Source organism: Cervus elaphus, chromosome 9, assembly GCF_910594005.1.
Source record: "Cervus elaphus chromosome 9, mCerEla1.1, whole genome shotgun sequence".
NCBI classification, from domain to species: Eukaryota; Metazoa; Chordata; class Mammalia; order Artiodactyla; family Cervidae; genus Cervus; species Cervus elaphus.
The window spans coordinates 13,684,803-13,697,694 of NC_057823.1; the positions used below are offsets into that span (position 1 = coordinate 13,684,803).

Sequence of the window (12,892 nt, forward strand, 5' to 3'; positions counted from 1 at the left end):
TGTCCTCCAATGAGTGAATGAGTGAGTCACTCAGTCGTGTCCAACTCGTTGTGACCCCATGGACTGTAGCCTGCCAGGCTCCTCTGTCCATAGAATTCTCCAGGCAAGAATATTTGTGTTTTATCATGTTCAAATAAAACTTTATTAATAGAAACTAGCACTGGAGTAGTTTTGGCCCACAGGCCACAGTTTGCCAACCTGTACTCTATATCATGGGCTTCCCTGGTAGTTCAGATGGTAAATAATCTGCCTGCAATGTGGGAGACCCAGGTTCAAACACTGAGTTGGCATGATCTCCTGGAGAAGGGAATGGCAACCCACTCTAGTATTCTTGCGTGGAGAATTCCATGGACAAAGGAGCCTAGTGGGCCCCAGTCCATGGGGTCCCAAAGAGTCAGACACAACTGAGCGACTAACTTATACACTTACTCTATGTCATGTGGTAGAGAGAATACATCAAACACCAAATTCTCTAATTCTACCTCCTACACATCTTAAACATTCAAGCTTTTCCAATTTCACAGTCATTACCAAACCCCAACTTTTTCAGCTCCAAAATCATCTGAGTTCTGAACTTACCCAGGCGTCTATACGTGTGGACTCTGCATTCATTCTTATCCATCCTAAACTCCATGCTAAATCCAGAAGCTACTGTTTTGTTTAAATCATCAACAAAATCATATTACTCCCTACTTAAAACTCTGATTCAATGGCTTCCAAATGGCCTTAGAACAAGGTCCAAAGCTTACCATGATCTTCCAGGCCCTCCTTCCTCTCCACCCAACTCTTTCACTCCACACTTGGCTTCCTGTTTTAACTTTCTCCATCTTTTCTCAGCTCCTAGAACACACCAGGCTTTGTACTGCTTGAGAGATTATGCCTCTATGGTTCTTTCAAATCTCTTCCCTACTCCAGCTCCACAGCCTGACTCTTTGTCTAGCTATATACAACACATCTTTCAGGTTCAAACGTTTGTCCATTTTAAGATACTTTTCCTGACTTTCTTAAGTTCTCCTGTTCCGTGTTTTCTATTGGTTTGGCAAAAAAGTTCAAATGGAATTTTGTGTAACATCTTACAGATGTGTCAACTACAACTGGCACTTGTCAAGCGCATCAGCCACCTGCCTCTCCTGGGACTGTATCCTGTGATGATGCTGCTGCTGCTACTGACCTCTGACATGCCCTGAAGGGAGTTCAGGGTGGAGAGTATGAATGAGGCACACTGCCTCAGGAAAACTGGTGGAACAGGTCTTCAGATAGATATTTTTAGGAACTGGTTTTATGAACCCAATCTTTTCATCTCCTCATATCTAGAAAAGCATGAACTCCCTTCACGATGACATCAGCTCCTCATGATGAGCAGAAAACCTTCTGTAAAGTAAGCAGCTGGTTGCACTGAACTCCCCCTTCACCAAAATCTTATATATTGACCTTCCTTCCCCTACCTCTTGGGAGCAGTTTCTCAGAACTATCTGAGGTGCTGTCTCCTGGGCTGCAGTCCTCATTTTGCCCCAAATAAAATAACACACATCTCTCAAGTTGTGCAATTTTTCACACTGTGCAATATTTTTAAGTCGCCACATACATCACCCTTATTGTTAATTTAAAATCTGTCTTCCCGGCTAGACTAGAACCTCCACAGGGGCAAGTGCTGAATCTATTTTGGTCACATTGTTTCCCCTGTTCAGGGCCCAGTCTGTTAAATATCGCCCCCCCTCCAATGAAAATGTGCCCAAAAAATCAACTCAAGAATAAATCAGTATAGCCAGATTAAAAAGGCACGTGCCTACATACACACCACCACCACCACCACCAAAGTCAAAAATAAAAATAATTTTAAATGCCTGATATAAAATCACACCACCAGATTTCAGGTATCTTTAAGAATTGATTCTTTCTAAAAAGACACAGTGGGACATGAATTCTCTGAAAAGAAATACCTCACTCATTAAGTCAAAATCTGACATTTAATTTTCCTCCAGAATTAATTTCTTCCTCATTTCTTATTAGAAGTGAGTCTTAAACGCAAATCAAAACCACAATGAGGTACCATCTCACGCAGGTCAGAACGGCTGCCATCTACAAACAAAAGTCTACAAACAATAAATGCTGGAGAGGATATGGGGAAAAGGGAACCCTCTTACACTGCAGATGGGGATGCAAACTAGTACAACCACTATGGAGAACAGTGTGGAGATTCTTTAAAAAACTGAAAATAGAACTGCCATATGACCTAGCAATCCCACTGCTGGGCATACACACTGAGGAAACCAGAACTGAAAGAGACACGTGTACCCCAAGGTTCATCACAGCTCTGTTTACAATAGCTAGGACACGGAAGCAACCTAGATGTCCATCAGCAGACAAATGGATAAGAAAATTGTGGTACATATACACAATGGATTAGCCATTAAAAAGAACACATTTGAGTCAGTTCTAATGAGGTGGATGAAACTCGAGCCTATTATACACAGTGAAGTAAGTCAGAAAGAAAACCACCAATTCAGTATATTAACGCATATATATGGAATTTAGAAAGATGGTAACGATAACCCTATGTGCAAGAGAGCAAAAGAGACACAGATATAAGAACAGACTTTAGGACTCTGTGGGAGAAGACAAGGATGGGATGATTTGAGAGAATGGCATTGAAATGAGTATATTACTATATGTGAAATAGATGACCAGTCCAAGTTCAATGCATGAGACAGGGCACTCAAAACTGGTGCACTGGGATGACCCAGAGGGATGGGATGGGGACGGAGGTGGGCGGGGTGGTTTGGGATGGGGGACACATGTACACCTGTGACTGATTCATATCAATGTATGGCAAAAACCACCACAGTATTGTAAAGTAATTATCCTCCAATTAAAATAAATTAATAAAAAAAAAGAAGTGAGTCTTAACCCTATTATTTTAAAAAGACATTCAATTTACTGCCAACTCAATTTCAGTTTGCGGTACTAACAAACCTTATGTTCTTTTTCCTGGAGTCGCATGTTTTGAAGCCTTCTGGTGATTTACAGACTGGAGCCACCTTGAAAAGAACTAAATAACCTTACTTTTCTTTGATGTTAGTAAGACTTGTGACATAAGTGAAAAGTAGCTTTTATTAAGACTTGCTTCTTGTATACTATCTATGGTGAAACAGATCACCAGCCCAGGTGGGATGCATGAGACAAGTGCTCGGGCCTGGTACACTGGGAAGACCCAGAGGAATCGGGTGGAGAGGGAGGTGGGAGGGGGGATCGGGATGGGGAATAAGTGTAAATCTATGGCTGATTCATATCAATGTATGACAAAACCCACTGAAATGTTGTGAAGTAATTAGCCTCCAACTAATAAAAAAATTAAAAAAAAAAAAAAAAGACTTGCTTCTCTTGCAGTAAGTAAAATTGATACAAAGTCAGTCACAAATTTAAAGCGCTTTTGAAGGAATGAAAGAAGGAAGGAAAAGAAAAGCAAAGGAAAAGGAAAACTAACAGGTCCTAAGCTAAGGAACTGCAAATTGTCAGTCACCAAAAAAAAAAAAATCAGCTAATTCATCCCTCCATAGAAAATATATTCCATTTTTCAAATCCACATGCCAAGTCACTCAAACGAATCTGCACACGTAGACTCAGCCCTAAATTTCCTAGGGCAAACCTGGATAATCTGAAACTCAATATGCAACAAAACGTGATTTATTAATAAAAAATTATCCTGCATAAAAGAGAGACGGTAGGCCTACAAATCCGGAAGGACAAGTGAATGCTGGGGCCAGCTGGTGCACCACGCCTTCGCTGCGGGACCTGGACTATACTTCGTGATTTCCCGCGCAATAAGTGGATGACAGTCCTGTCTGCCCAAACAAGGAGTACCTGAGCGCGACAGACTGGACGGGGGGAGCTCAGCTGCACACCTAAGCTATGCGGTAGCCGCCCCCAGCTCCGGGCGGACCGCGGGGAGGAAGTCCCTTGGCCAACTCGTCCGTTCTAGGCCCTCAGACCCTCCCCGCTCCCTCCTAGCATTCCCGAGGGGATGGGCCGCACCTGCAGACTGGCCGAAGACACTCCCACCGCAAGGCGCCGCGCGGTCCAGCACAGCCACCTCCGTCTGCGGCCGCGGCGCACTTCCGCTTCCGGTGTCAGGGCCGCCAGCAGCGGAAGTGGCCGAGGCACTGGCTCTCTGGGCCAGAGGAGCTGCGGAGGGTGGAGAAAGCTTAACTCCTCTTTATATGACCTTGGAGAAGAAATTCTAGTTTCTTGCCCCCGGTTGGGGGTAAGGTTAAGCTCTGGGGTGAGGTCTGACCGGACCTAGAGGGTGGAGTTAGGGGCGGGGCGTTTGCCACAAGGTCCGGGCTAGTTGTTATTGTTTGTTCACTTGCTAAGTCGTGTCCGACTCTGTGACCCCATGGACTGCAGCGCGCCAGGCTTCCCTGTCATTCACTGTCTTCCAGAGTTTGCACAAATCCATGTCCATTGAATCGGTGATGCTGTCTAACCGTCTCATCCTCTGCCGGCCCTCCTTCTTTTGCCCTCAGTCTTTTCCAGCATCGGGGTCTTTTTCCAGTGAGTCGGCTCTTCGCATCCGGTGGCCAAAGTAGTGAAGCTTCAGCAACAGTCCTTCCAGTGACTATTCAGGGAGGAGCTTAAGCCGGTGGAGTGGGGATTGGGGCGGGACCTAGGCTTGGTGGGTGGGGCGGTGCTTCGCTGGCACTTTGGGATGCTCAATGTTTGACTTTCCTCTCCCCCTTCCTTCCGCCCCCCGCCTGCCCCGCCCTGCCTTTCTCCTCTTTGTTTTTGGTTTTGTTTGGGGATTTGGGGGCTTTTTGTTGTTGCTTTATTTTTGGTTTTTTTAGAAGAGAATAGGTTTTTTTTAGAGCGGGAGAGGATGTAAGAAGGGAGAGCGGACCTTTTTCGCTGCTTTATACACAGGAATGATATATTTTACAAACTAGTCAGTTGCAATATTAGCCCGTAAAATCAAAAACATTTCTTAATATGTCTCAAAGGCAAAGTGAACTTTATAATGACACGCTTTCACATTAACCAGTATGACAAATCATAAGAAACTTAACACCGTATTCAAAATAAGATATACAGAACAAGCATTTTGAATTCAGCTATTGTGTGTAACTCACAGTTAACATTATGTGTATACGTCTCATTATTTCCTCCAAGGTTATCAATCAATGAAGCAAATATTCCTTTGATGCAGAAGCACAGACACTTATTTGTTTTTTAGTCGAGCAAGTTTTATTGAGTCTCATCACTAGAACTTGGTGTCTAAATGAAACATATATTTTTTTTCTCTACATTACAAAAGAAAAACAGACTAACTGAAAAAACTTGTGAGGAAAAACCCAAACTATGCATTATAATCACTTAATACCTGTTTTGAATTGTATCATTTCTTCCAAAGCAATTTTGGCTTACTAGCAAAAATCATTGTTTTTCTTCAATTCTTTTAGCTTTTTTTTTAACCTTTTTATTGATCTGTAACATACATATAGAAAATTGCTTTGCAGTGTACATACAGACACATATAGGAATATACAGAAATCGACATAGCTCAAAGAATTTTCACAAAGTGAACACACGCAGAAAGTTCCCTCATGTCTGTTTCATTTATTGTCTTCTTCCCCAAAGGAAAATCACTATCCTGATTTCTACTATCATAGGTTGGTTTTGTCTATTTTAATATTTTATATAAATAAGCTCACACTGTATGAATTATTTTTTCTTTGATTTCTTTGGCTCAACATCATGTTTGTAATCTTTGTTCATGTTATTGCACGTTGAATAAATAATTCCATACAGTGCAATGTGGTGAAGTCATTAAAGTTTAAGTGGTATATAGTTTACAATAGCTACTCAAAATATGTCAGTATTACAAGTTAACTACACAACAACATCTTTATTTTAATCCCCTGGCATTTGTCTATTCCCAAATTTAATCTGTACCATCTGATTTTATTGCCTAAAATTATTTGCATGAATAAAAATATTTTTAACAAATAAAAGAAAATCAAATTGTTAATGCCATAAATGTATTCTTTCCCCTAAAGAGTAAGTGATTTGACAAAATTAACCTCACTTGAAATGTGATAAAATTGAGAGTAAATAAAATCAATCACCTTGACATAAAATCACTGAGCACAGAGAAGGTATTTCTTAAACATTTGTTGGATGGATGAGAAGACGATGGGTAAATGGATGAGTGGATGGGTAAATGATGGGACAGATAGGTGAGTGAGTTATGGATGGGTGGATGATGCATGGATAGATGAATGGATGGATGGATGGATGATGGGTGGATAGGTGGAGGGATAAATTAATGTGATGACCAAGTTCATAAATCCCACTTTAATGCACTTGTTACAAAAATTAGCTTATTAATGAGTATCGTTACACCTGAATTTTCAAGGGCAATAAGAATATATTAGCAGATTTTAAATGATGTGAAAGTCACTCAGTCGTGTCTGACTCTTTACAACCCCAAGGACTGTAGCCCACCAGGCTCCTCTGTCCTTGGGATTCTCCAGACCAGAATACTGGAGGTGGCAGCCATTTCCTTCTCCAAGGGATCTTCCCAACCCAAGGATTGAACCCAGGTCTCCCGCATTGCAAGAGGATTCTTTACCGTCTGAGCTACCAGGAAAACCCAAAGGAACTAGTTAATATATCTGTAGAATTTTCTTCAGTTCCTTATACCCCAAAATTTAGACCTTCTTCTATACCTCAATCCTGCTTCATAAACCCAGCTGCTTTGAATTTCTTATTCCTTAGTTTCCCCAGAAGATGGCAGTAGGGTGTAAAGACTAAATGGGCTTCTCTGGTGGCCCAGACGATAATCTTAAGTATTAATGTACAAATAGGATTCAACCATCATTATTGTCAATAAAATAATATTAATAACAAGGGAGGGGTTTCCCAAGTGGCTCAGCAGTAAATAATCTGCCAGTGCAAGAGATATGGGTTCAACCCCTGGGTTGGGAAGATCTCTTAGAGGAGGAAATGGCAACCCACTTCAGTATTCTTGCCTGGAAAATCCCACGGACAGAGGAGCCTGGCAGGCTGTAGTCCATGGTGGTGGCAAAGAGTCTGATATGACTTAGCGACTGAGTACATACGCAGATAACAAGGGATCTTATTTGTACCCTGCCGTAATCCAAGTACAGTATTTCTTTTTTCCAGGCATAAATGTATATTTAAATTTTTACAGTAGATAAACTGACTTCCTTTTTTGGAAGGCAGTTAAATTCTATTTTGGGGCTTCCCTGATAGCTCAGTTAGCAAAGAATCTGCCTGCAATGCAGGAGACCCCAGTTCAATTCCTGGGTCGGGAAGATCCCTTGGAGAAGGGACAGGCTACCCGCTCCAATATTCTTGGGCTTCCCTTGTGGCTCAGCTGGTAAAGAATCCACCTGCAATTCGGGAGACCTGGGTTCAATCCCTGGGTTGGGAAGGTCCCCTGGAGAAGGGAAAGGCTTCCTGCTCCAGTATTCTGGCCTAGAGGATTGTATTGTCCATGGGGTCACAAAGAGTGGGACACAACTGAGTGACTTTCACTAAATTCTATTTTATTTGATCTTTTTTTCTTTTTTTTTTTTTGGTCATGCTACATGGCATGTGGGATCTCAGTTCCCCAACCAAGGATCAAACTTGCACCCCCTGCATTGGAAGCATGGAGTCTCAACCACTGGTCCACCAGGGAAGTCCCCTGGTGGGACTCCTAAGTCATATGTGACTTCTAAGTGAAGTCTCATAATTCTAAGTGAAGGTTCCCCCATACTTCCAAAATGAGATAATGTTGAACATACCTTGTAATGAATTTCACATTTGATCTTATTTTTTTGTAACGACAGTTGTGAAAATTGAGTTACAGTCTTTTCAAAAAAAAAAAAATTCCTCCCTTAACATGCATCTTTTCTGAAACTTGTCAAGACAATTAAGACACACTACAACAGCAATATTCAGAAAGATAACCTTTTTTTCCCTTGAGTTTGAAATTTTAATGTCAAAATAAAGTCTTAAGATAACCCTTTCACAAAAATAAGGCAGCTTTATGCTGTAAAAACATTAGTTCTTTGTCAAAGGTTATGTACATCTGTTTTCGTGTATGTTCTGCTGTCACCACCTGTCAGCATCATCTTTAATTTTTGTGTATTTATTTATTTATTTGACCACACTGGTCTTAGTTGTAGCACATAGGGTTTTGGGGTTTTTTTTGTTTTTTTATTTTTTTATTTTTCCCACATGTGAACTCTTAGTTGCAGCATGTGGGATCTAGTTCCCCTACCAGGGATCACACCCAGGCCCCCAGCACTGGGAGTGAGGAATCTTAGCCACTGAACCACCAGGAAAGTCCCCAGCATCTTCTTTAAAGATCTTTTTTTCTTTTATATGGAGAGCTACATGGTGGCTCGTTGGCTATCCAGGTATGCTTTGCAGCCTAAATGTATAACACTGACAGTGAAGAGGTCAACTGTGGTTTCATGAACATGCTGAGTTGGTCCCAGAGGTGTCTGCACATCTCAACAGATCTTAAAGGAACAATACTGGTACTCCTCATCACAGTCCTTTTTAATTTTGCCACAAATCCCATAGCACCTGCCACACTGGCTGCAGCACTTTGTCAGGGAGGGAAAGCTAATATTCAGCTGGACACCAAACAGTGAAGAGCCACACCCATTTGGCAGGGAGGATTTATCATCATAACATGGGAAACATCCCCTCATTCATGCTTGCAAAGCTAGTCCTTACCTCCCAGGAAGTTCAAGATGGAGTTCAGGCATTTGTCTGTCTTGTGAATGCCCTTCTGGTTAGTCTGCATGGTAGCCCTCCAGTCAGTAGCCTGCTCCTGGCACCTGAAAGCTGTGGTCAGGAGAAGGAAGAGGAGGGTGGAAGGCAAAGGCCATCGGTGCAGTGCCTAACCCCACGGCTCCCCAGAGCCCGTGAGATGGGTGCCCCTCCCCGAAGCCCTCAGTAGCAGTAGCAGCCCCAAACCAGGTTCGATGACCTTGTGCTTGCATGCCAAGTCGCTCCAGTCATTTCTGACTCTTTGTGACCCTATGAATCATAACCCACCAGTTTCCTTTGTCCATGAGATTCTCCAGGCATGAATGCTAGAGTGGGTTGCCATGCCCCTCTCCAGGAGATCTTCCTAACCAGGGATAGAACCCAGATCTCTTATGTCTCCTGCAGTGGCATACGGGTTCTTTGATCCACATCCATGTGTCCTTCTCCTGGCTGGAGGCTGGTTCTCACTGCCTCCACTGGGCTTCCACCAGGGAGGCAGTCTCACTGTACAGTATTTCTAAATCTTGTTTCAGAATAAAACCAGAAACAGCTGGAAACTTTGAATTCTTTTTTCCTGCTTTGATGACGTAACCAAATAAGGGAGAGATTGTGTTAGGTCAGGTTTCTATAGTGGGGGCTGAGTGGTTGGGATTGCTACCAGGAGAGAGAGAGGAGGAAAACAGGATGAAGGAATTGAACAAAGATGTAGGTTCAGCCAGAGTCAAAATCACCTTGTGGCCTCCCTGGTGGCTCAGTGATAAAGAATCCGCCTGCCAATGCAGGAGACACAGATTTGATCCCTCTTCTGGGAAGATGCATGCTGTGGAGCAACTAAGCCAGAGCACCCACAACAACCGAGCCTCTGCTCTGCAACAAGAGAAGTCACTGCAGTGAGAAGCGTGCACGCCACAACTAGAGAAAGCCATGCACAGCAATGGAGACTGAGCACAGTTAAAAATAAATAAATGAATAAATAGACCAATTTTTTAAAATATATTTAAATATAATGAAAGAGGAAATGACACTCATATTCTGTGTAGCAACTTTTGAGGCAGTGGGCAAACATAACCAGACAAAGGCTTGATCAAAGTAGTAGACACCCCTGCTGCTCTGCCCAGACCCCATACATCACTTTGCCGGTCAGGTTATGTCCCCACCCCACCCCAGGGGCAGCCCATGGTCAGTGACTGACACAGGGGGATAAAAAGCCCTCACCTCAAGACAGATCATCTCCATGGTATTCAGTACATACTCCAGAGCTCCCCCACAGAATTAGCTGGGGTGACTCCTAGCCTCCCTAAAAAAAATGTACATCCCAATCCCTCCTCCCCCCAACAAACCATATACATCCCAACATACCCTCCACAAATTATTTGCATGTTATCCATTACTCCCCTCAACATAGCATGTGTATTCTAATCCTCACTCAAAAAAACCAAAATCATTTGTATGCCAACACTTACCCATCTAACAAATTATATCGTCCTAACTCTTACTACCCCAACAAGTTATGTGATCACAACCCTAGCACCTCTGACAAATGATGTATATCGGAGCTCTTAACCTCCCTCCCACAACAAAGCATGGGCATCTTAATTCCTGTATCAAGATCTGCTGAAAGGCAACTGGCCTAAGATGACACCTTATGAAAGGATCTCTGTCAATTACCAGAGGCTACTTTGGGAGCTACTATGAAGGCTTCCTGAGAGGAAATATCTTTCCTGGGTCTGAGAGTTGGAAGGGGAGTTGGAAGAGAGAGACAGAGAACTTCAGATAGTGGGAATAGCATGTGCAAAAAGATTCCACGAGAATGGGGACTTTCGTCTGTTCAGTTTTATCCCTTGGACCTGAGAATGGACAGTGTCCTCTAGGGTGAGGCTGGAGGTTGAGCCTGGACTCTACAGTATGTAGATGCCCAGAGATCCCCATTGTTGGGAGTTACTGGCCCCTACCACCAGCAGACCTCTCAGGAGCTAGACTTCTCTGAAGCAGCTGATAACTACTTTCTGCAAATCTTTATGTTCTTGCATTCATTTAAATAAATATTTATTGGACACCTACTGTGTGCTAGACCCCATGGGAAGTGCAAAGATTATAGCAATGCACAAGCTAAACAAAAACCCTCAAACTGTGGAATTCGCATTCCAGTCATGGAGAGAGACAATAAACAAAATAAATCAAGTAAGAAATTTCCCTGGTGGTCCAGTGGCTAAGACTCTGCATTCCCAATGAAGGGAGCCCAGGTTTGATCCCTGGTCAGGGAACTATATCCCACTTGCAGCAATTAAGAGTTTGCATGTCGCAACTAAAGATCCCACATGCCACAGCTTAAGACCTGGCACAGCCAAACAAATAAATATTTACTGATTCACTCATAAGTAAATAAAGTAAATAAGCAGATTGCTCTGTATATTAGGCTTCCCTGATAGCTCAGTCAGTAAAGAATCCGCCTGCAATGCAGTAGATCCCAGTTCGATTCCTGGGTCAGGAAGATCCGCTGGAGAAGGGATAGGCTACTCACTCCAGTATTGTTGGGCTTTCCTTGTGGCTCAGCTGGTAAAGAATCCACCTGTAAAGTGGGAGACTTGGGTTCCTTTTCATATATGCAAAAGCGATATATTATAAAACATTTCCAAATAAATCTGTAATAACTTGTTCAATAAAAATAAAATGAAAACTATAAAAAATGAGAAAGGCATCATGTCATAGTTGAAATATTATGTTTGGTGGTACGTAAAATAATGGTGGCTTCCCTGGTGGTTCAGATGGTAAAGAACACACCTGCAATGCTAGAAACCTGGGTTCGATCCCTGGGTCAGGAAGATCCCCTGGAGAAGGGAATGGCAACCCACTCCAGTATTCTTGCCTGGAGAACTCTGTGAACAGAGGAGCCTGGTGGGCTACAGTCCATGGGGTCACAAAGAGTCTATCATGACTTAGTGACTGAACAACAAAATAATGGTGCCCCTTAAAGTTGATAATTCTTTGGGTTTGCTTACATATAGAATGCATAGGGAGGGGAAATGTTAACTCTACCTCAGAGTAAGGAAGAGGGAAGAGTAGAGCTCTGGGGGATCTACTTTGGGAGTCAAGGAAGGATATATAAAAAAAAAATGCACACATGGAAGTTGTGGCCAAGGGCAGAGCAGTGGAGGAAAAAGGGAAATTCCAGGTGGACGTGACCACATGGAGGCTGGACCACAAACGTGTGTGCAGGGGTGCCTAAGCAGAGTTGCTCAGGAAAGGTGGGCAGCCTGAGGAAGGAGAGTGGGAAATGAGGCTGGAGAGGTAAACTGGGGCCAGACTGAGTGGGACTTATATGCCTATGATGCACATTTAGCCTGCAGAGTATCTGTGGGACTGTGAGGCAGGGCTGTGATGGGCTCAGAGTCATGTTTCTGAAAGCTCTCTCAGCTGCAGGACAAAGAATGGGATGAAAGAACAACCGTTCTGAAGACTGTTAAAGTTCTTCCAGGTCAGAGATGCCTGAGGGACAGGTGGAATAATTTTCCCAAAGTCACATAGCTAGCAACTGGCCAAGCCAAGATTTGAAACTAGACAGTCTGGCTCTAGAACCACCCCTCTGCAACAACGTTGGCCTGACCATTAGGTGGCACTGTCTGTCCTTCCTGATCAACTCTCGCCTCCGACTGTCACTCCACCTCCAGAGGGCCACTAGGGAGAAAGAACAAGAAGGCCCACCTCATGCCTGCGGGGCCAGTGGGATGTTGAGAACCCAACAGTCTTACTGTGCAAGATTCACGGCCTTGTCGACCCCAAGTGAAAAGTGAGTCACTCAGTCATGTCCGACTCTTTATCACCCAGGGACTGCCACCAGCCCGGCTCCTCCATCCATGGGATTCTTCAGGCAAGAATACTGGAGTCAGTAGACCTTCCCTTCTCCAGGGGATCTTCCTGACCCAGGGATCGAACCCAGGTCTCCTGAATTGCAGGCAGATTCTTTATTATCTGAGCCACCAGGGATGTCAACCCCAAGAGCTGGCTAATTCCACCATGCTCCAACCGCCCAAGGAAGCCTCTCTTCATCTTCTCTCATTCACACTCTAGTCTCCTGCTCTCTCTAGACTTGATGTTGGCTGTCTTTGGT

General features: G+C 43.4%; 1 protein-coding gene across 8 annotated transcripts in view; it reads right to left on the minus strand.

Moving 5' to 3' along the window:
• The window catches only part of ZNF333 (zinc finger protein 333), a 30,073-nt gene extending 25,592 nt beyond the window's left edge, over nt 1–4,481 (minus strand). For all 8 annotated transcript variants that reach the window (XM_043911196.1, XM_043911195.1, XM_043911189.1 and 5 more), the window contains exon 1: nt 4,033–4,481. The gene's annotated coding sequence lies outside the window, so the exon portion shown is untranslated. The remainder of the gene's footprint in view (nt 1–4,032) is intronic.
• Between the last annotated feature and the right edge of the window lie 8,411 nt (nt 4,482–12,892).